We start from the raw sequence: 24,332 nt of genomic DNA on the forward strand, positions 1-24,332 counted from the left end.
CTGTAGGATTATAAACCCTCTAATAAACTGTCAGTTTCTGCTAGCCTAGGCCACACATGGAGGATGTGGGTACTGAACTGTTAAACACAATAAATCAGAGCTCTGTTCTCAGTTCCCAAGCTCTTTCTCTGACGGGTGTATTTATGAAGTGGGGCATTGGATTCCTTTGTCAGGGCAGTTGCTGGGACACATCTTAAAGAAGCAAACGATCCAGACGTTTAGTTACTTCAGCAGATTACGCTGTACAACCAAATATCCAGTAAAATCAGCACACCAATCCAGAAGCAGGTCTTTTAAAACTAAAAAATGGGTCTTTTAAAACTCAGGTTCCTGTGAATCAGCCCAATTAAAATAGGTGGTATTCTCTTCAAGTAACTAAGTGATGCTTTGGTATAGTTATTTTAACAAATTTATGAGAGCTAGTAATATTCAGAAGCCCCGTGGCACAGAGTGGGAAAGCTGCAGTACTGCAGTCCAAGTTCTGCTCACGACCTGAGTTCAATCCCAGTGGAAGCTGGGTTCAGGTAGCCGGTTCATGGTTGACTCAGCCTTCCATCCTTCCAAGGTCGGTAAAATGAGTACCCAGCTTGCTGGGGTAAAAGTGTAGATGACTGGGGAAGACAATGGTCAACCACCCTGTAAAAAGTCTGCCATGAAAATGTCACCCCAGAGTCGGAAATGACTGGTGCTTGCACAGGGGACTACCTTTACCTTTTTAATATTAAGACCTGTCTGTTATTTTAGTAAAAAGTTCTGCACAGCTATATTGGCCCACGGGAAAGTATTGTTCTAGTGCCTCGCTGTCTAATTTAGAGTTCAGAAAGGTAAACATGGCTGCGGTCAGATGACAGGCTTAGTGCAGTCTGGCTGCACTTCTAATTTCATCGGGGCGGGGGGGTTACAGAGAGTTTTGTTCAGACATCCCACCCTTAACCCCCTTACTGCATGATCACCCTGTGGTTCAGATTATTGCTGCACGGTAACGACGTAGTGGATGGGTGGGATTCTTTTTGTTTGTTTGTCTTTCATGCATGTATCCAAAACTCCTTTTTGACAGCTCCACAATCCCCTACCAAGTACTGTGAACACGGTTGCCAGGTCCTACCTAACTCCGGGGAGGGGGGTGGGGTGGAGAATCTTTTCTCACATGTGAAGTGTGCACAGTGTGATGATGTCACCCAGAAGTGATGCTATCATGCTGGGCAAGTTGCCAGGGGATGCTCTATCACTTAGAGAAAAACACTTATCATAGAGTTTTTTCCCTAAACAGTGCTGGATTAAACCCTATGGAGGCCCCTAGACAGTCAAAATCTTGGAGGGGGGACTTGCAAATTATCTCAGAGCACCTGCCCCGCCCCCATGCCCCCTGCTGCAGCAAGCAGGCACCTTCTCAAAAGCCCCTTTGACAACACTGCAGGGGAGAGGCAGAGAGAGGCAAACTTGGTGACAACACCAGCAGCAGCTGCACCAGGCAAGTCGGGCATAGAGCAGCTCAGTTGCTGGCTGTGCATGCAGGTTCCGAGGACTGCAAGCAGAGGGAAAACTGTGGGAAAAAGCTGGCCCGGGGCCCCTATAGGCATGGGGGCCCCTAGGCCAGGGCCTACTTGGCCTAATCCCTGTCCTTAGGTAATAGAGTGTCTCCCCGCAACGTGCTTGGCACAACAGCATCACTTCTGGGTGACATCATCATGCCGGACATGTTGCGGTGGGCTAGCGGTCTTCAGGGGCAGGGGTTTCCCCCGGCAGCCAGCTCTGTGGTGGCAGGTTAGGACCCTTGAAATTGAGGGAACCCCCACCCATGGTGGGAGGCTGGGAAGCCTAAATGTGATCACTGGTTCCTATACAACTGTATTTCTCTGCCAGAAATCACTCCCTTTCCCACCTGATCTTTCCCGCTCATTTCATAGGGAAGTTCTCCCTTTTTCTTTCCCCCATTGAGCTTTTCCACCAGAGGAATATTTTGAAGTGGCTTAGAGTAAAGTTCTGAGGACACAATCCTGGTCGCCAGTATGGGAGCCTAAATAGGGACCATTTCCAGCACCGCCTCACACCAATAAATGGCAGAAAGGGTTGGTTTTATTGAATTTGTCACTCTAAAACAATCTTCCCTGGAGGCTCCCAATCCTGATGAAATATTTGGGTGCTGAAATGAGCAAGTGGTGATGCACAACCTGGGCATGAATATGCGGTTATGTGCACATCACTAACTCATTTCTTTTTTAAAAAAATGAGCAAAAATGGAAGGGAAGGTTCAGATTTCCCAAACCACTTTTCACAACAGAAAGTTCAGACATCCAAAAATGCAGGGTGAAACCAGCTACATCCATAAAGACAGAGCCCAGTTGTGGAGTGGGTGGCATATAAATCTAAATAAAATAAATAAATAAAAAGACAGGACTTTCCCCAGTGTAAAAAACAAAACACCCCTTAACCAGAGAGGAGTGACAATGGAGGGGGGGGCAACAACTGTGGGACAGGATACGGATGTTGCTGTCTGAATGTTAATTTTAAATTTACAATGCAACAGCAATGAAATGTGATCAAGCAACTTGTCTGATCGCACCCCATGAATAGCAAAGGAGGAGAGTTATTCAACAGATAATAGATTTATCCACAGATTTTGCCTGTCCACTGAATCCAAGCAGCCATCAAACCAGTCTCCTTGACAACCACTGACTTCATTTCTCATTGGTGAGTCATGGTTCTCTTAAAGTTGTTCTCTCAAGAACAGTTCTGTTAGAGCTCTCTCAGATCCAACCTACCTCACAGGGTGTCTGTTGTGGGGAAAGGAAGGGAAGCAGATTGTAAATTCTCAGACTCCGAGTGAAGGGCAGGGTATAAATCTAACCTCCTCCTCCCCCCTCCCCTCCTTCTTCTAGCCAATTTGGTATAGTGTAAGTGTGCAGACTCTTATCAGGGAGAACCGGGTTTGATTCCCCACTCTTCCACTTGCACCTGCTGGAATGGCCTTGGGTCAGCCACAGCTCTCACAGAGCTGTCCTTGAAAGAGCTCGCTCAGCCCCACCTACCTCACAGGGTGTCTGTTGTGGCGGGGGGGGGGAGGTAAAGGAGATTGTGAGCTGCTCTGAGACTCTGAGATTCAGAGCAGAGGGCAGAATATAAATCCAATATTATTGTCATTGTCTTCTTCTTCTTCCTCTTCTCCTCCTCCTCTGGAACACTGGTCCACAGTGTTGGAGCGGCTGCTGGCAAGTAGGCAGTTCTTCATACTCTTGTTGGGGCTGCAACTACCAGACAGCATTGCTGAGCAGTGTGTGGGGAGAGGGAGAGATTTCTTTTTTATCCACCGGCTCCTTTCTTTCTGTTTAGCATGCACTGTGTGCAGGAGTCCTATTTTTATGTGGTTGTAAGTGTTTGTTCCAGGATGAAAGGCAGGTTGCCCTTTGTTTTTACAGGGAATAAGTAAAGCTGGCAGCCACTGCTTCCAAGAATCTCTCCTTCTCTGGCTGCCTGTGCCCTGCAGCTTCCTCTTGGACCCCAAAATCCCAGCCCTTTAATCTTATCAAGCGGTGCCACTAACAGTGGCAATGGAAACTGACTCTGAACTTCCTCTGTTCCCAGACGGCCTGTGTGTTAAGCTCAATCAGCTTTGTGCGACTCAAGGACAGCAATGGGTACACAGCAACATCGGTTTTGTTCAGAGCTCTGCAGATTTTTCTCGCTCTCAAGAAAGACTCTGCCCTTTAAGGAGCTGCACTGCAGGTGGATGTTCTACAGTTCCAGATTCTTTCCAATAGTCCTGGAGAACAGGAATCCAGTCTTACAAAGTTAGAGAACACGCAGAGGCAAAATGAGTTTCACCCCGTCAATGAAAACACTATTATATGACCAGAGTTTGAAGTGCTAGTGCGGGATGTGGTGGTTAAAGTGTCATGCGAGGATCAAGGCTTGCCATTCTCCAGTTGGGGGCGGGGGATCCCCCGGTTTAGTGGGCTCCTGCCTTCCACTGGCAAGCTAGCTGATGGGAGGAAATCCCCGTCCCCAACAGCAATATCACACAACATACCTATGGGTGTTTTTACATTCAGTTTGATCCAGAGTTTTAGAGTCTTCAAATCACCTGCCACTGTTCTGCTTTAATTATTTTCCTTTTACATTTAAGCGTTTCAATTTGGGGGGGGGGGAGGGGGTGTCTCTGATCAGAGGGCAGCCGGAATACCAGTGCTTAGTTAAATGTATATGATTGCTTGGAAATTGTGTCAACACTGCAAAAACAATACAAATTTAAATTGCTAGATGAGGCAAGCAATGATATGTAAAAATTTCAAGTGTTGTCAGTTCTCATGCAAATTACTGCACCTCGTGGTGGCTTATGGAGGAGTCTTTTAAAACGCATGGAAACTTCTACAATACAAGTTTGAAATGCCTGTAGAGAAAAGACCAGATCAAAACTAGTGTCGAGAAAAACGTTGCAGCAGCAGCTCCGAAACTCATGTCACTGAAACAAATGTAGATGCTTCGGGGAGCAACAATGCAAAACTGTTGTGAGAACGTTAGGTAATGTAAAAGGTGAGTTTCCAATGCGGTGATAGAGAGTCACAGACTGTCAGTGTAAAAACACCTTACGTCACCTGAAAGTGCCATGGGCACACAGGGGGTGATGCTCTTTTGGGGCAACACTCTATGGTTGAGGGCAATTTTGCCATAGACTTTTGCCCAAAAACCAGAACATAAACCAGAACATAACCTCTAACATGCCTATGTCACTTCCGGGTGATGTAGGCACAGCATGCAACATCACTTCCAGTGATGTTGGCATGTTGGGGGCAATGTTCCCTCTAAGCTGCAGAGTCTTGTGAGCAAAAATTCTACTTTGTTAGCTACTGGCATGAAAGTTGTGAGCTACTGTATCAATTAGTGTGCTCTGGGGTCATCCTTCCTGAGGTAAGAGCTGGAGGCTAAAAATCTGTGCGCTAGCTCATGCTACCACTGGTCGGGGGTGATGCTTCCGGCCCCCACCCCCAACCTTTACTGGTGTTTCAAATGGACCTTGCAATCTTACTAGGATCTGGGAAACCCAGGTTTGAGCCCTCCCTTTGCCATGGTATTTACTGAGTGACTTTGGGTAAGTCACTTCTGCTAACTAACCTACCTACAGGGATGTTGTGAGGATAGACTGGTGACAGAAAGAATGATATATGCTGCTCCTTGGAGGAAGGACAGGGTTTAAAAGGATGAAATAAATAAAGACAGAAGGCAAAAGAAGAAGGGGAAAGACAGAAGGCAAAAGAAGAAGGGGATGGCAAAAGATGAGATGGCTGGACAGTGCTACTGATGTAACTAATACGAATTTGAGCAGACTTCGGAGGATGGTGGAAGACAGGAGGGCCTGGGGTGACTTTGTCCATGGGGTCACAAAGAGTTGGACTCGACTGTGCAACTGAACAATAACAACAACAAATAAATAAGTAATCAGCATACAGTTGTCATGTAATCTGATACAGATCCCACTGTTGACTGTTGCTTTGGATTAATCATTTATTTTTAACATTGTGCCTAAAAGCCAGCGATACAAACTGTTAAGCAAGAAAGTGTGTCACGGTTCAGTGATCATGTGTGTTGAGCATATGTGAAGAAGAAACTCTTTGGGAAATCATACGCTAAATGATTACGAAATAAATTAAAGGAGCATAGGGGTCCAGATACTAAGGCTGCCAGAAATCTCCCGTTATCAGGGCTTTTTTGTAACAGGAACTCCTTTGCGTATCAGGTCACACACCCCTGATGTAGCCAATCCTAGAGTTTACAGGGCTTTTAGTACAGGGCCTACTGTAAACTCCAGGAGGATTGGCTACATTGGTGGAGTGTGGTCTAATATGCAAAGGAGTTCCTGCTGCAAAAAAAGCTCTGCCCGCTATTATAACTGGCCTCCAGGGGTCAGAGATCAGTTCCCCTGGAGACAATGCTTTGGAAGGTGGACTCTGTGGCATATCCTAGTGAGGTCCTTGCTCTCCTCTAAACCCATCCTCCCCAGGCTCCACCCCCCACAAATCTCTGGGTGTTTCCCAACCCAGAGCTGGCAACACTACCAGATACCTACTGGTGCTTCTCTGCCTTAAACTGTAGATGTCATCATTTATTGTAACAACAGTATGGGAAAATAATAGCTCATCTGATAGGCTTGCCAATCCCCGGGTCCCAGTGGGGGCTCTTCCGCTTTCCCAGGCTTCTTCCCGCCCCCAGTCAGCTGGCCACCCCTGCCCCCACAGCCACCATGTGACTTTCCACCTCTGGAGACTTCAGTCTCCGATTGGAAAGGCTTCCTCTTGGGATGGGGTGTCTGTGTTACTTTGAAGAAGTTGGCAGCAACTTGTGAGTAGAGATGCCAATCCCTCACTTCAGAGTCACCAGAAACGGGGGGGTGGGGAATGTCTGCTGGGCACTTCATTATTCCCTATGTGGAGATCGATTCTCATAGGGTATAATGGGGAATTGATCTAGAGGTATCGGGGGCTCTGGGAGTGCTGTTTTTTGAGGTAGAGGCACCAAGTTTTCAGTATAGCATCTAGTGCCTCTCCCCAAAATACCCCCCCAAGTTTCAAAACGATTGGACCAGGGGGTCCAATTCTATGAGCCTCAAAAGAAGTTGCCCCATCCTTCATTATTTTCTATAGAAGGAAGTCATTTAAAAAGGTGTGTGGTTCCTTTAAATGTGATGGCCAGAACTTCCTTGGAGTTCAATCATGCTTGTCACACCCTTGCTCCTGGCTCCGCCCTCAATGTCTCCTGACTCCACCCCCAAAGTCTCCTGGCTCCACACCCAAAGTCCCCAGAAATTTCTTGAATTGGACTTGGCAACCTTATCCTCTGACTTGAGTGGCACAAAGAAAATGAGTGCCTAGAGTCAAACTCAGAATTTGGCACGCTGGTATCTGTGGGTCTTCTTTACGCACCTAAAATTGTGTGGGATGGTGATCGAGATCTGCTTCCTCTAGGACTGCCAAGCCCCCAGTGAATGTGGGGGAACTCCTGTTTCCAGGTACTTTGTCCAGCAGCAGCGAAGGAAAAATTAAAAAGAAAAATGAGGCCTCTTCTACATAAAGGAAATTCTTACCATAGAGTCTCGAGCAATTCCTAGAGCTACCCAGAAGTGACAAAGAGAAGCTCTAGAGATTACCAGACACTCCATAGGCAGGAACGTCTAATTTTATCATAGAGTTTCTGGAGATTCCTAGATTTACCCTTTGTCACTTGTGGGTAGCTCTAGGAATTGCAAGGAAGTCGGTGTTCAGAGCTTCCAGTAAGCAGATGAGGCCTTGTTTTTCTTTTTAATTTTTCTCCTGGGATGCTGGTTTCCCCTCCCCGAACCCTCCTGACTGTTGCCTGGCGACACCTGGCATCCTTAGTGGACCAAAGCAGTTGTAGGACAATCTCTTGCCTCCACCCTTTGAAAGGAAAACTAGTGAGCAGAACTCATGTTCTGCCAACATCTGGGGAAGCACAAGAGTAGGCCTTGTGTTAGACTAGGAAATTCTGAGCCAGGGGTCCCCAACGAGGTGCCCTTCTGACCACTGACTAGGGTTGCCAAGCTCCCGGACGGGGCAGGGGTTCACCTGTTTTGGAGGTCCCCGACCTGCCTTCACGCAGTGGGCCCACGAGGGGATTCCCCTCCTGGTGTTGTCGGTACAATGATGTCACTCGTAAATGATGTCATCACGCTGGCCACGTCACCAGCCGCTCTAGGAGCTTCCTGGAAAACTATGGTTTTCCCAGACGCTCTAGCAATTTGGTAACTTGGCAACCCTAACACTGACACTTTTCCTGGTGCTCTCCAAGTGTCTTCAGAAAGTGGATGGTGCCAGTGGGGTTTTTGCCTAAGCAGGGCTACTGATTGGCCACTGGAGATCTGATTGGCTGTGTGGATTTTTTTAAAAAATGGCTTTGGTAGCAGATGCCACTACATCACGTGACACTCTTCATTGTGTGACTGAAGGTCAGTTGTGTGTAGGCAAGAAAAAGTATACTTTGAAATGTGTATTTAAACGATGTACTAATTTTAAAAGCAATTATGTTAAGCAGAGCTTCTTCCAGAAAGGTCGAAGAGTTATTATTAGAAGAAGAAAAAGAGAAGACATAGGAGTCACACAGTGGCTTACAATCTCCTTCCCTTCCTCTCCCCACAACGGACACCTCTTGAGAGCAGCACTTTCAGGAATGGTGTGTGACCGAAGTTCACCCAGTTGGCTACATGTGGAGAAGTGGGGGAATCAAACCCAATTCTCCCAGACTAGAGTCTGCACACTTAACCACTACATCCAAACTGGCTCTCCTACACCAAACTGGTGTAGATTTATGCATAACCTCAAAAAAAAATTATGCATAACCTCACTCCAATATATTTTGTGACTGGCTGCACCTCCTTCTGGCAGCTGGGTTTGTTGTTGTTGTTGTTGTTGCCTCCAGGTCCCATGGTTGACATTTTTTGGTTGTACCCACCACCCTTGGTTAGAATTCCAAAGTGCCCACAGGCTCAAGAAAATTGAGGACCCCTGTTCTGAGGTGTCCTCATGTGTTCAAGTGAAAGAATATAATATTTTGTTTCCTCAGTCAACATTTGTGTAAGGTTCAAAACAGCCCATTTTTTTTTTGTATGCGAGAGGCTTCTTTGAACCCATTCCTAAGCATTTCTGCTATTAGTGGTATCAGAGGCCCACAGGAAGCCCATCTCAAGAGCATAGTTACATGCTCTGGGTGGAATGACTGACTAGCATTTTCAAGTCCCATTTGTGAGGCACATGATGCTCTCACCCCTCAGTACAAGATGGCATGTTACCAGATGGCATATGGTCCCTCAGCTCATGCTTTAATTCTTCTGTGTGGAAAAATGGGAGAGGAGATTGTAAGGGGAAGTCAAATGCAAGCTCTTATATCAGGTCTGAGAGCTTTGGGGTGGGATCTGGGGCATGTAGCATTGCCAACCTCCAGGTGGGGACTAAGAAGTAAACCGTGATATATTAATCAATACAAATTGATTATTATTATGAAATATTTTCTTTGTGTTCTTCGTATTATTAAAAGGTAAAGGTAGTCCCCTGTGCAAGCACCAGTCGTTTTCGACTTTGGGGTGATGTTGCTTTCACGTTTTCACGGCAGACTTTTTAAGGGGTGGTTTGCCTTTGCCTTCCCCAGTCATCTACACTTTCCCCCCCTGGGTACTCATTTTACTGACCTCAGAAGGATGGAAGGCTGAGTCAACCTGGAGCCGGCTACCTGAACCCAGTTTCTGCTGGGATCGAATTCAGGTCGTGAGCCGAGCTTTGGACTGCAATACTGCAGCTTTACCACTCTGCGCCACAGGGCTCTTCCATTTGTATTATTACCAGTTTGCAAATACTAATAGGCTTCTGGCTCCTTTAAAATTGTTCACAGGTGTTTTCTATTATGTTACTATAGCTTTAAATATTTTTGTGTGGGTGCAAATGGTTGCAGTGATATGCCCTTCGAAAGACTTGAATATTTGTTCAGAGTTTCTGCTACAATCAACGCCGGTAACAGCTATTGGGAATTTTTCAATCTAAAATTTATTGTGTTAGTTTTTACTGTAATTCAATTTTGCTTAATGAGAATTGCAAAGGATTTCCAAGACCCCTTCTTGAGAAAGTTGGGAAGTGGTGCGGCTTCTGGCTTTGTCAGAGATGGCCGCAAGGAGTCTAAATGAACTGAAATCAATACTTTAGCACTTTATTGTAGAAGCGCTTTACCTGTACAAAATAGGACGAGTATGGAATTTTCTTGTTACTGAATTTATTGTATATGTTCCAAAGTTGAAAGTGTGAATATGTTGTGCGAGAATTGTGAATTGTCGTTGGTGTATCACCCGGAAATTATGTTGTAAAATTTAGTATTTATTGTATTTGCAAACTGGTAATAATACAAAGAATGCAAAGAAAATATTTCATAATAATAATTTGTATTCGTTAATATATCACAGTTTACGTCTCAGTTCTCAGCCTTTCCGTGATTCTCCTTGTATGTGTTGTTGTAACCCCCGGGTGCGGCCTGGAGATTCATCTCCTGAGGCAGGGTTCTCAAACTTCAGGTTGTGGCTGGAGCTATCCTGGAATTACCACTGATTTCCAGGCACATGGAGCAAATAGCCACTTTGGAAGGTGGACTGTATGGCATTAGGCCCCACTGAAGTCACTCCCATCCTCACTTTCCTCAGGTTCCACCCTCAGAATCTCCAAAGTATTTGCCAATCCAGAGCTGGCAACCTTGTCCAGAGCTAGGGTTCCCAGCCTCCCGCTGCAAGGTTTCCCTAGTTTTGGGGCTCCCAACCCACTGGCATGGGGCTGGCCAGCAGGGGGATCCCTACCTCCAAAGAGCTCTGTCAGTGCCTGATGTGTCTGGTGTGATGATGTCACCCAGAAGTGATGTCATCACACCATGCCCGTCCTGCAGGGACCCTCTAGCATTTGGGTGAAAACTCTATGGCACCATAGAAGGTAGCAAACAGATATATCTATCCCCCTGGCAATCCCATCCAGAGCAGAAATCAGTTTCCTTGGAGAAAATGGCTGCTTTGGAAGGTGGACTCTGAGGCATTATATCTTTCTGAGATCCTTCCCCAGCCCTGCCCTCTCCAGGCTTCACCCCAAAATCTCCAGTAATTTACCAACCCAGAGTTGACAACCCTAGAGACACAGCATCATCTGCACCACAATATCACTTCTGGGGAAACTGGTAAGTGACATTAAGTAGCTTTAGGAACTGCCTGAAACTCTACAGCCAAACTATAGCGTTCCCAGTGTTTCCTAGAGCTACCCAGTGTCAGTTCTGGGTGTTCCTCAGAAGTTAGGGGGGGGGGGGTTGTAGCAGTGACTCCTTTGCATATTAGACCACACACCCCTGATATAGCCAATCCTTCAAGAGCTTACAGGGCTCTTATTCCAGGGCCTACTGTAAGCTCCAGGAGGATTGGCTACATCAGGGGTGTGTGGCCTAATAGGCAAAGGAGTTCCTGCTACAAAAAAAGCCCTGGCAGAAGTGACAGCACAGCGCAGAAGATGCTGACTTTTTATTTTTTTATTTATTCTCTCACCTCTCAGAGAGATGGCAAGAAACAAGGGCTGTTGGCCTAAGGTTTCCAAGTCCAATTCAAGAAATATCTGGGGAATTTGGGGGTGGAGCCAGGAGACACTGGGGGTGGAGCTAAGAGCAAGATTGTGACAAGAATAACTGAACTGCAAAGGAAGTTCAGTTGGTGCTGGAGAAGAATCTTGAAATCCCCTGAACTGCAAGAAGATCAAATCAGTCAGTCCTAAGGGAAATCAACCCTGGAAGGTCAGATGCTGAAGCTGAAGCTCAAATACTTTGGCCACCAAATGAGAAGGGAGCACTCACTGGAGAAGACCCTGATGCTGGGAAAGACAGAAGGCAAAAGAAGAAGGGGACGGCGAAAGATGAGATGGCTGTAATTAACACAAATTTTAGCAGACTTCAGAGGATGGTAGAAGGCAGGAGAGCCTGGCGTGACTTTGTGCATGGAGTTGCAAAGAGTCAGACTCGACTGCGCACTGAACAACAAAACACATTTAAAGGGAAATAATGAAGGATAGGGGCACCTTCTTTTGGGGCTCATAGAATTGGACCCCTGGTCCAATCTTTTTGAAACTTGTGGTGTGTTTTGCGGAGAGGCACTGGATGCTATGCTGCAGGTTTGGTGCCTCTACCTCAGAAAACAACTCCCCCAGAGCTCCAGATGCCCACAGATCAATTTTCCATTATACCCTATGGGAATTGGTCTCCATAGGGAATAATGGAGTTCCCAGCAGCCATTCCCCTGCCGCCGCCCCCCCCCGCTTTCTGATGACCCTGAAGCAGGGGGAGGGCATCCAAACAGGGAGATCCTGCCCCCACCTGTGGATTGGCAACCCTATGTGGGCAGAAGGCCTTTCTCCGCAACATAGCAGGAGGCCTGGCAGCCCTAAGGTGAGAGCCAGGATCAGGCCTTTGTCTCTTTTGTGGGTTTGTGACTAAGTCTACCACAATCCAGAGCAAAGGGTACTTTGAGGCACATTGTTTAAAGATATCTGTTGGCTTTCTTCCATGCAATTTGTAAATGCAATATGGCTGGCCCTCCCCCCCCCCCGGTCACTATAAGCCCCCCCATCTGTTAGCACAGTGGATAAAGTCACACTGCTCAGCTGTGGCACAATTCCATTGCTTTTTATTATTAACTGAGTACCGCGGCCAATGACCTCCACATCTGGGATTCTCTCCGCCGGAGCCCATTTGCTCTCTCTCCCTTTAATCCCACAGGCAATATCTTCCAAATAATCGGCCTTGGCTTTCAATCTCTTCATCTAGTCACGCCCCTCAAATCCTCTCGTTTTCCAGAGCGAAGCAATCTTTATGGCCTCGTTTTCAACCTTTTTGCTTGCTTTTTTTTTTTTTTAATCTTTGAAAACCCACATTCCTCTCCGGACGTGTGTGCTGCGCAAGCCTAATGAAGATTAGCATAACTATATTTTAGCATTTGGTACTGAAAGCTTTTACATAAGCTCACGTGCAAACCTTTATATAATCATTGCACTCCGGCATCTATTTACCATTTATGCACGGAGGAGTATTGCTCTTCTGAGAAAGCCTGGGCACGTGCGGTGGGAGGTGAAAGCATATCTAAGGGGAATCTGAACGCTGTAAGGTTGTCCCAAATGGCAGCACATTTGACCCAAAGCTGTTCTGTGGCTTTTTCATCTTCGGCAGAGCAAAACTGGTGCTGTTGATCTAAGCCAAGGGTGGCCAAACTTGGGCTCCAGAGCCACATGTGGCTCTTTCACACATATTGGTTGGGTCTTGGAGCCCCCACCGCCATGTTGGCTGGCTTGGAGAAGGCATTTGTCTCTTTAAATCACTTCTTCAAGCCAGCAGCTTGGAGAATGCATTTAAAGTTAAAGCTGCTTTCTTTTCACCTCTCCCTCCTCTCTTCCTCCTCTATTTTCCTCTCTCCTTCCTTCCTTCCTTCCTTCCTTCCTTCCTTCCTTCCTTCCTTCCTTCCTTCCTTCCTTCCTTCCTTCCTTCCTTCCTTCCTTCCTTCCTTCCTTCCTTCCTTCCTTCTCTCAAACAGCTGACATTTGTATCTTGTGGCTCTCAAACATCTGATGTTTATTCTATGTGGCTCTTATGTTAAACAAGTTTGGCCACCCCTGACCTAAGCGAATAGAGGCAAAGATGACAACGTTGCTGTCATCTCTTCTCTTGGACAATAGGCCAATGGGAACAAGTCTTTTGAGCTGCATCATCCCTTGAGGAGAACTCTCTCCTCCGGTTGATAGTCCTCTGAGCAGGGCTTTTTTTGAGCAGGAATGCACAGGAATGAAGTCCCGGTTGGCTTGGTGTCAGGGGGTGTGGCCTAATATGCAAATGAGTTCCTGCTTTCTGTACATAAAAGCCATGTGTGAAGCAATGGTGACATCAGGGTGTGTGACCTAATATGCAAATGAGTTCCTGCCGGGCTTTCTCTACCAGAAAAGCTTTGCCCCTGAGGATTACTGCAACAGAACATCAGCCCTACCTAGAGTTGCCAGCCTCCAGGTCGGACCTGGAGATTGTTCATTATTACAGTAGATTTTCAAGGCTGAATTCAGATGGCCAATAGGCACAGCTGCCAGGCAGATTAAAAAAGCAAGATCAGACGGGCACAGCTGCTGCCTGTCCCGCTCCCACACTCACCCTGTCCTCTGACATCTCTAAGACTTGGGAAGTGGTAGCAAATTTTTCTGCCACACTCCATCCGTCTTTCCGGGCATCTAACCACAGGAGTGCACAAGCAAGGTGGATTTGTGGCGTGAACCACTCTAGGCACTCACCAGTATTCTTTTTTTTAAAACTGCCCAAAGCTCATGAATGCATGTGCATATGAGTGCATGAGCACATGGACACTAAAAATGTAAAAGCAAAAAAGAAACCCAAACTGTACTAAGGGGGTTGCAAGCAACAACCTTGTGAATGTGCCAAAGCACCCCTTGCATGATATATGGGTGCATTGCGTCAGAGCAGCTGATCGAGCGCCCCTTGCATGATATATGGGTGCATCATGCGAGAGCAACTGATCGGGTTTTGGCCGCTCCAGTTTGGGGGCAGCACAGTTTGAGATGCCTCTGGTGCACTTGAAGCTGCCCATCTGTACCCAGCCCAAGTGAAAGAGGTCAATTCCCCTGGAGAAAATGGCTGTTTTGGATGGTGGGTTCCATGGCTTTGTACCCTGCCAAAGTCCCTCCCCTTCCCAAGCTCCACCCTCCTCAGGCTCCACCCCTAGAATCTCCAGGTATTTCCCCACCCAACCTGTGCACTACTCCCTTCTTCCAGCTGTTTGAACTGAGCATTCCAAAGATGGTGTTACCAGCTGGGAAGATAATGGTGTTCATGGGAAGCTGCCCAGTATTCAGGCAGTGGGCCCCATAACGTCTCCCTGACTAGCAGCAACTCTTCATGTAGGGCTGCCAACTCTGGCTTGGGAAACTCCTGGAGATTTGGGGGTGGTGCCTGGAGAAGGTGGAATTTGAGTAAGGGATACTGCTCAGCAGAAATGGAGATGGCACAAAGCTCCCCCCTCCAATATTGTCTTTTCTTCCAGGGGAAATGATCCCATAGTTGGGGGATCAGTTGTAATTCCCAGACTGGAATTACTTGGAGATTGGTAACCCTGTCTTCAGAGTCTCAAGCAGTGGAGCATGCACACACACACATACACACACACACACATACAGGCCTCAGATTCAGCAGGAGCTCACAAGAGCACAGCTTCTGAGCCTTTCTGAGGGTTCCACCTCCTCCTTCCCACCTTGTACATTGAATAGTACGTGCAGCTGCATAACAATCCCGGGATGAGCTCCACCACCTGTTTTTCTACAAAATGACCCCTGAATATGTGTGTGTGTATACCCACACACACATATATATACATATATACACACAAACAAACATACACACACACACACACACAAATACATACAAACTGGAACTTTTTGAAATACCAAGACCAGCCTCTTCTAACTCCCCAGTGCAAGTTTGAATTTCTGCTAGGGTTGCCAGCCTCCAGGTGGGGCCTGGAGATCTCCCACTTTTACAACCAATCTCCAGCTGGCAGAGATTAGCTCCTCTGAAGAAAATGTGGCAATCAAAGCCGGGACCACGGACGTTACTGTGAAAGAAAACACCTCAAAGCTTCTCCGTGTAACAAAAATAAATAATACTCCTTTTGGTTCCTACTATTCCAGCATTAAATAATAACAAACACAGTGCTCACAGTGATAACCAAACATAATAGAAACAAGCATATTTGTACAACACAAAATCCCTCCGGAACCGAAAGCACACGCTGCTCCTACCATATGATGGATCGATGTCCTATAGAAAAAATATAGAGCTGTGATACAAGTCCGACAATATCCAAGACCAGTCCAATATTGTTTCAAGTGCAGACTCTTCTTCTTGGGACCATCTTTTTTGCTGTTGTGGTGCTTCTTTTAAATTTTGTCTCACTTTCATGGCTTTGTTTTCATTTCTCCTTGGAATGCCTACAAATTGTCTTCATATCCTTCTGAACACCATTTCAGAAGGATATGAAGACAATTTGTAGGCGTTCCAAGGAGAAATGAAAACAAAGCCATGAAACAAAATTTAAAAGAAGCACCACTTACCTACTGAATCAACAACCAAGAAGACGATCCCAAGAAGAAGAGTCTCTGCACTAGAAACAATATTGGACTGGTCTTGGATATTGTTGGACTTGTATCATAGCTCCATATTTTTTCTATAGGACATTGATCCATCATACAGTGGGAGCAGCGTGAGCTTTCGGTTCCGGAGGGATTTTGTGTTGTACAAATATGCTTGTTTATATTATGTTTGGTTATTACTGTAAGCACTGTGTTTGTTATTATTAAATACTGGATAAGTAGGAACAAAAAAGGAGTATTGTTTATTTTTGTTACACGGAGAGGCTTTGAGGTGTTTCCTCTGAAGAAAATGGCTGCTTTGAAGGGTGGACTCTATGGCAGCCCAGCTGAGGCCCCTCCCTTCCCCAAACCCCAGCCTCTCCCGGATCCACCCCCAAAGAATCCAGGTATTTCCCAACAAAGACCTGGCAACCCTAATTTCTGCACTGAGGTAAAGGTGACGGTAGTCCCCTGTGCAAGCACCAGTTGTTTCTGACTCTAGGGTGACGTCGCATCACGGGGTGATTTGCCATTGCCTTCCCTAGACACTGCGAGTGTACCATAAATTCCAGTTCTAAGAAGGCTGGTTTCACCATTCAGCTCTAAAGCGACTAGCTTTACTTTGGACCAGCACTCCATCCCAAAGACTCATTTTCAGTACCAGGCAATCCAGTGACAGCTGAGGCAACCATTTTTGGAAAGTGAGTCACTGGTCCAATCCAAAGGATGAGAGAATGTCACTCATGAGTACCCTGCAAGGCAAATGTACACATGTGCCTACACAAACGTCAAGCCCTTTGCTATGATTTTGCCTCTAACCCGCTGAGCTGGGGCGGGAGCAAGACTGGCAGGAGGGAGGACCCCATAGCAGCCCTACAGGCCAATCCCACCCACCCCCACTCCTTTCTGATGCTAAATATTCAGTGATCGGGATCAAACCTTTCAATAGGTGCTAGTCTAGGCTGCAAAGCATCATTTGACCCATTAAGGTGCTTTAAACTGAAGGGGGGGGGGAAAGATACCAGAGCAAAATGTAAAATGGTAGTTTGCTAACCCCCTTCAGCCTTTTTACCTGTTATTATTTTGCTAGCTAAGACAATGGATTCCAGAGATTATTAGGTAGCTCTTCAGCATCTGCAGCTTTCTTCAGCATCTACACGCTCAGTTCAGACCCTGACAGCAAGCTCTAAAACTGTCACTCTAGATCTGTTTTCACTTCACCTAAATCTCAGCCTAGATTAAACTCAAAAGCAGATATATATTTTTTTTAAATCTTATTCTTTGGGTGCAATCAGTGAGTTATGTCTACTTCCATCGATTTCAGCAGGGATTAAATGTGTACAGGATGGTATTGTTTCTAGAGAAAACAGATTATTTTTTTTTATGGTAAAAGATAACCGAAAATTAATTAGTTTTTTTAAAGATTATTTTCAATTGATCAGCTGTGCAACGGAGCACTCTGAAAGCAATGAAGGAATTAAGGTGATTCATGCAATTGTCAGTGTATAATTTAGCTGGAAAAGTATAATTTTGTGCCAGTTCATCACTGCTTTGTCATAAAGAGATGAATGAGGTTGGGTTGGATTGAACAGGGTCTTTCCAAACTAGCCCACCTTCAGATATACGAATAGGGTTCTTCTCTCTCTCCCGTAACTCACAGAAAAACCCTCACTGACTGAGATCACATACGCTATACCAGGGCTTTTTTTTGTAGCAAGAACTCCTTTGCATATTAGGTCACACACTCTTGATGTAGCCAATCCTCCAAGAGCTTACAGGGCTCTTAGTACAGGACCTATTGCAAACTCTTGGAGGATTGGCTACATCAGGGGTGTGTGGACTAATATGCAAAGCAGTTCCTGCTACAAAAAAAAAGCCCTGCACTATACAATGCACTTTCAATCCACTTTCAAACTGGATTTTGCCAGTTCACGAAGGAAAGTCCAGTTGGACAGTACACTGAAAGTGGATTAAAAGTGCTTTATTTAGTGTGTGTGATTGAAGCCTTGAACTCCAGGGTATATGCTCATGACAACCTGGGTCCGATTTTGCTTCCACCTGTACTCAACAAAGTGGTCCTTTGGCAAGAGTCTCTCTCAACTGCATTTGCCATTTAATAGTGGCCTAATTTACAGGACTGCTGTAATAAAGACTGTGTGCGTGTGCAGTGTAGGGCTGCCAGACCCGACTCAGAAATATCTGGGAACTTTGGGCATGGAACCAGGAGAAGGGTTGTGGCAAGCACGACTGAATGCCAGAGAGAGTTCTGGCCATTGCATTTAAGGGAGCCTCACTCCTTTTATTAAACGCCTCCCCTTCATTGGAAATAATGGAGGATGGGGGCACCTTATTTTAGGGCTCATAGAATTGGACCCCCAGGTTGAGGAGAAGTACTAGATGCTACATTGAAAATGTGGTGCCTCTATCTCAAAAAGCAGCCCTCCCACAGCCCCAGATACCCATGGATTGATTCTCCATTATACCCTATGGGAACCAGTCTCCTAAGATATAATGGAGTGCTCAGTAGACATTCCCCTCACCCTGCTTTCTGCTAACCCTGAAGCAGGGGAAGGGTCTCCAAACTAGGGAATTCCCTGCCCCCAGCTGTGGATTGGCAACCCTAGTTCCATCAAGTCCAAGCCAATTTATGGCAAGCCCAGCAAGGGGGCTTAAGACAAGTGAGAAGCAGAAGTGGTTGGCCATGGCCTTCCTCTGCAGAGTCTTCCTTGGAGGTCTTCCTTCCACATCCTGCACCTGCTTTGATGAGATCAGGCTATACCAAACCAGGGTAGCCAAACTTGCCTAATGTAAGAGCCACACAGAATAAACGTCAGATGTTCGAGAGCCACAAGACATGAACATCAGATGTTTGAGAGCTGCAGGAAGGAAGGAAGGAAGGAAGGAAGGAAGGAAGGAAGGAAGGAAGGAAGGAAGGAAGGAAGGAAGGAAGGAAGGAAGGAAAATAGATGGAGAGAGAGAAAGAAAGCAACTTTAAATGCATTATCCAAGCCACCGGCTGGCTTGGCTTGGAAATATGATTTAAAGAAACAAATTCCTCCTCCAAGCCAGCCAATAGGGCAGTGGGAGCTTTGAGAACCACACAATATGTGTGAAAGAGCCACACGTGGCTCCTGAGCCACAGTTTGGCCACCCCTAGGCTATACTATGCTGTCTTCCCTTCCGTAACAAAGATTACTGCACAATTATTATCTGAAAGTACTTTGAAGGGAAAGCTAGCTTTTCTTTTTAGGATAATCTCAGATGCTTTGATGCTGCGGAGTGAGAATTGCTTTTTTAAAAAAATAAGCTGGGCAAATGGCTTCTTGGCTTTAAGGGCCAATGACAATTATAGGACCAAGTGTAGAATGCCGTTTTGGTAATATCTGGACTTCCATTAGGGTCAGTATTCATGGTTCTCAAAAACTGCCCTCTCTACACACTGTCAAAGAAGAGGTGTGTCTATTTGACAGCTCTCTGTCAAAAGATTCCTTTGTGGGTGGGGATGCCAACCTCCAGGTGAGACCTGAGGATCCCCCGGAATTACAGCTCATCTTCAGACTGCAGTGGTCAGTTCCTCTGGAGAAAATGGCTGCTTTGGAGGGTGGACTCTGTGGCATTGTACTCTACTGAGGTCCCTCCCCTTCCCAGATTTCCTCCCCAAATCCCCAAGAGTTTCACAACCTGGATTTTGCAATCTTATCTCCCCTCTCCCACCCATGGTTGTGGAGGACCTGGCAATTGTACTCTAGACAGAGAAGTTGGCCTCTGTTCCCTACTGCCAAAATTATCTCAGGAGTTTCTCTACACAGAAAGGCTGTTGTGCTCTGGGCTTTTCTTGTAGCATATTAGGCCACACCCCCTGATGTATCCAATTCTCCTGGAGCTTACAGCAGGCCCTGTACTAAGAGCCCTGTAAACTCTTGGAGGATTGGCTACATCAGGAGGTGTGGCCTAATATGCAAAGGAGCTCCTGATACAAAAAAAGCCCTGGACTTGTGCTTATCAATTAAAGGAATGTGTACAGTAGATGCGCATACAGAAGGTATTCCCCTCTTAACTAAAACTACCAGCAACAGAATTGTGTGGCCAAGAGAGCTGTAGTTGTCATTATGTGGGACAAAGAAATCACATCCACTGTTTTTCCCGCAATTTAATCTCATCTGCATCCAAGATTCCTTTGGACCCTGCTGTATCTCTCTCCCCCCCTCCCTTGCCCATCCCCCTTCCAAAAATCTGAAACAAGCCCTTTGCTTCTTGTCTTTCAAATGACTTCTCAGTGCTCTCATCAGCCTGCATGGAAAGACAGCAACATTTCAATGTTACCTGTGTCTTGAGTGTACATGAGCTCCTGGCATTCGTAGCCAAGGTTCATGATTTTGTTCTATTCTTCATTTGGACAGATCACACTGCCCTTGTCTCTGCCAACAACCAAAACCTATAACTGTGCCTTTTAAACAATGAAAAAGCTGAAGATTGTATTCATTGATTGCCAAGCCTATGTCCTGACCTTGTTCCAAAAAAAAAAAAATCAATCATCCAAACCTCATCAAATAATTGCACTCTATAATGAGTAACTACAGAAGCCATTTGACTGATACCCGGCATTACATTTCAGAAGTCCAACTGGCCCAAAGCTGGTCTCTGACAGAACTAAGACCAGGTCATGCTTAAACCCAGAGTAATTGTTCATACAATGAAGGGAAAAAGTGAAGAAACAGGACTGCAATGGTGACAAAGAAACAAATTCTGGACCAGAAAGCTACATGTGCATTGCATCTGATACAATTAAAGCTACCTAGTTTTTGGCTATAGAAAGACATTGTTATACACCGTTATTCAAAACTCAGCAGTTTCATCTTTGCACCAGTAGATTTATACATGCCAGTGAAGTTCTGGATCACAAAACAAACAGAAGAAAGCCAATTACCAATACTCTCTAATGAAATGATATACCACTGCATCCCTCCCGGTCTACATTTCATTTGTAAGTCTATCTGATTTCATTCAGAAAAGAACAGCACCTTTAGCATTCTGTCCTTTCCACGACAGCTTAGAGAACCACAACTTTCAGGTTATAAGGACAGAAATTTGGAATGAGGTTTTGAATGTAGATACTTATAAAGCCTTATATTCCGTATTCTAGGAAGACTACACATATAAAGATAGCGACTGTCACAACCACGCTTTGATTTAAAATAAGATTTTAGTAGGGTGGATATTATGAAAATATTTTCCTCAGATAAAATAAATCCGTCATAATGTTCAGTTTATGGAAGTGGCAAGGAATTTGGCGCCAAATAACATTTCAACATAATCTAGGCTAAAAATTAGAAATGGAATGGAATTTTAAAATCAACTGCTACATTTCTGACCTGTATTTCACCCCACATGTATACACAGAACAATTTTCATCTCTGCTTAGACAATATAATAATTGATGTATATTGACATTTTATAGTGTAAGGCAGATGTTCTATCATTAATCAGAAGTAAATTAAGAGAGCCATTTTAAGCAAGTCTACTCAGAATGCTACTCAGATCTATTCAATGTAGTTTATTTACTCTTAGAAAAGTGTTTTTGGGATTGCGTTGTCAGTAACTTACAAGGTAAACCGCAGAAAAGAAATTATCACGGCAGATGGATATATAGACCTTGACAGAAATAATCAAAAGTTACGTAACTGTGGAATCTAAACAACTCAAACTTCAAATTTCAGCATTACTTACTATAGCTTTATGATATATTAAAATATTTGATGATAATTGACAGTATTGACGCATAATGGACAAAGAAGCCCAGTTTCTAAAATACACAGTTTGATCTTCTAATAGGAATCCTTTGCATTCACCAATCTTACTTCAGCCCGCAGAACAAACTGATAAGCTTCCCCCACCCCAGTCTCTTATAGTTCATTTATTCTTCATAAGAGAGAAAACACAAAATATTAGCCTATTTGTGCATAAATATCAAATGCAAGATGAATAATAAAGCAAGGATCCCATAGTGTCAGTAAGGTGCAGGATCTGTTTGAATTGTTTTCTATGTCCAATGTTTACCAGAATTGTGATTTTTTTTCTAGATATGACACAGAAAATGTATCTCTTCAACTCCGTATCTAGGATATTACATGCTCAATCGTATATGGAAAGATATACTGAGAAAGAATGCTCTCTCACATTGAGTAGGTATTAAGTTCTGTACAAAGATGCTGTGCAAAAATAATGAAATGCTTTTCCACAATACTGGTACCTAAGTTTACAGTGCAATCCTATGCAGACTTACTCCAACTGAGGTCCATTCAAAGTAATGGGTTTAGCCCAGCATAATGCCACATAGGGCTGCATAGCTAGTGATTTTCTGTTAATTTTCCTTCCAAGAGAAAGCATTACGTACATTTTGCCCTGTTTTAGGGTCCCTACCCATGCAAGTTTCTTGAGGTCACTCCATGCAGCTCTTAAAAGACTTCAGGAATCTGTCAACTCGCTTTCTACACAATATTTTCTTCCTACTTCATGCTCTTCAGTAATGAATACTGGGGTAGGAGATTCCTCTTTAAAAAAAAATAGCAGTTGTGGTCCACGAAAACAAGACATTTAAATCTTCTTACCTCCCAAAAGCAGCTTTGGAAATGACTGGGTTTGATGTAGGGTTTCAAACAGATGGCCACTCTTTCTATGTTGAGAAAAGATAAAAATACAAATGGATAAAATTACACGGGTATCTGGTTCAAATGCACCGAGGACTAAAACCCCATTGGCCTCTGGATGGGAATCATGTGATATGGGATGAAGTACATGTGACCTATTTTCCCAAATCCTTTGGTTTCTTTGAAACGGGAAGCAACCAACAGTGATTTTCTTTTTTTGTAATTTTGATGACTTAAAAAAAAAAAATTAAAAAGCCACTGAATAAACTGAATGCCCTCAGGCCAAGAGACTTCACAAGTCAAGCCATTCCCCATGAATGGGCAGGCAGATCCAACAATTAGCCAGATATTACTCTTTCATCATATGGAATCTCTCTCCCCGCTCCCCCCACCCCAATCTTTTTAGGTGACAGATGACAAGCAAACATTCTGATTGTGAACATAAGCATGGACAGATATTTGCCTGACCCGAGAAACATCCGTACATTTCTGGCTCAATCAAAATGTCTTTGCTGTGCGATGGAGAACACCTTCATGCGTACAACTGATTTAGCATCACTGATATAGCTAGATAAAGAAATACAAGTCTGATATATGGTGATGATGCATAGGTCTTGCTCCCCTGCGAATAATGTCTTCTTGTCTAAAATAATCAGTTTGGAATCTTCTTGCCGGATGTCAAAGGAATCAAGACAAACACATTGAATAATTATATTTAATTTTGTCTTTTTGTCCTACTCTTGGCAAAGGTCACATCTTGAATGAGATCGAGTCACAAATATCACATTTTTTTTTTAAAAGATGCAGTCGTTGCTTTGTCTTGGCAACAATCATCGACAGTGTTTTTTTTAAAAAAAAATTTAAGTGCCAGTGCTCAAATAAAAGGTTGTGCCAGTTTCCAATAATCCACCCCCCTTGCAGATCCCAGTTAGGCTGTTCCTAAGCATCCACTAACCCCCAGGAACAACATTTGAGAGGACTCCGTAGAGTGCAGATGAAGAGGGGGATTACTGCTGTCCCCTCCTAAGATAATGGTACTTAATTTTTCTTAATGGTGTGGTTTAGGGTTGCCAACCTCCAGGTGGTAACAGAATATCCAGAAGGGACCATGATGAAATACTGTAATGAAGCAAAAAGAACACTGTGTAGAGTTCTATAAGAATCTATATATTATTGAGTATCCACAACCAGTTTCTAGTTCAAGAATATTGACAGTATATTTACAATGGTGTCTTAGATCCAAGTGGGCAGCTGTGTTGGTCTGAAGCAGTAGAACAAAGTAGGAGTCAAATGCACCTTCAAGACCAACAAAGTTTTATTCAGAACGTAAGCTTCCGTGTGCTCCAAGCACACTTCATCAGACAAGGAATCAGGTACAGTGTGCAGGGCTATATATATAGCTGGTAGGCAGTGGTTTGGAATGCAAAATGGTACAATTTTAAGATCCCATGATAGAATAGTAAAATTAACAAATTGAGCAAACCTTTGACCTGGGTAGCATGAGCATGCAAAAGCAATAAAACAGTAATATGTCAAAATGTGAGAATGTCTGTCAATCACTCTATCACATAAGCCTGGGTCAAAAAAGAGGGCATTTCACATGCTCATGCTAACCAGATCAAAAGTCTGCTCAGTTAATTTTACTATTCTGTCATTGGATCTTAAATCTGTACCATTCTAAACCACTGCCTACCAGCTATATATAGCCCTGCTCACTGTACCTGATTCTTCGTCTGATAAAGTGTGCCCGGAGTACACAAAAGCTTACGTTCGGAATAAAGCTTTGCTGGTCTTAAAGGTGAACTTGACTCCTACTTCGTTCTAATGAAGTGTCTTTTGACTGTCATATTTATTTATTGAAGACTTTGGGTAAGTCATTCCTATCTTTAAAAAAACGACTACTGTAGACTAGTATTTCTCTTTGTTGCTATAATTTGTGTTGCATTCTTTTGTGTGTGGACTAGTTCCGTTTGTTACTGGGGTCCTGATGAAGATGGAGGAA

The 24,332-nt window shown here is 44.6% G+C and overlaps 1 protein-coding gene across 22 annotated transcripts in view; it reads right to left on the minus strand.

Annotated features, from left to right (window-relative positions):
• PCBP3 (poly(rC) binding protein 3) overlaps positions 1 to 22,523 on the minus strand; it is a 116,668-nt gene extending 94,145 nt beyond the window's left edge. For 6 of the 22 annotated variants that reach the window (XM_060232249.1, XM_060232240.1, XM_060232331.1 and 3 more), the window contains exon 1: positions 22,292 to 22,439. The gene's annotated coding sequence lies outside the window, so the exon portion shown is untranslated. Of the gene's footprint in view, positions 1 to 22,291 lie in introns of all 22 variants that reach the window. The other 16 variants (XM_060232303.1, XM_060232284.1, XM_060232293.1 and 13 more) reach the window with 8 other exon arrangements.
• Positions 22,524 to 24,332: the final 1,809 nt, after the last annotated feature.

This window comes from Heteronotia binoei, chromosome 1 (assembly GCF_032191835.1).
Source record: "Heteronotia binoei isolate CCM8104 ecotype False Entrance Well chromosome 1, APGP_CSIRO_Hbin_v1, whole genome shotgun sequence".
NCBI lineage: Eukaryota > Metazoa > Chordata > Lepidosauria > Squamata > Gekkonidae > Heteronotia > Heteronotia binoei.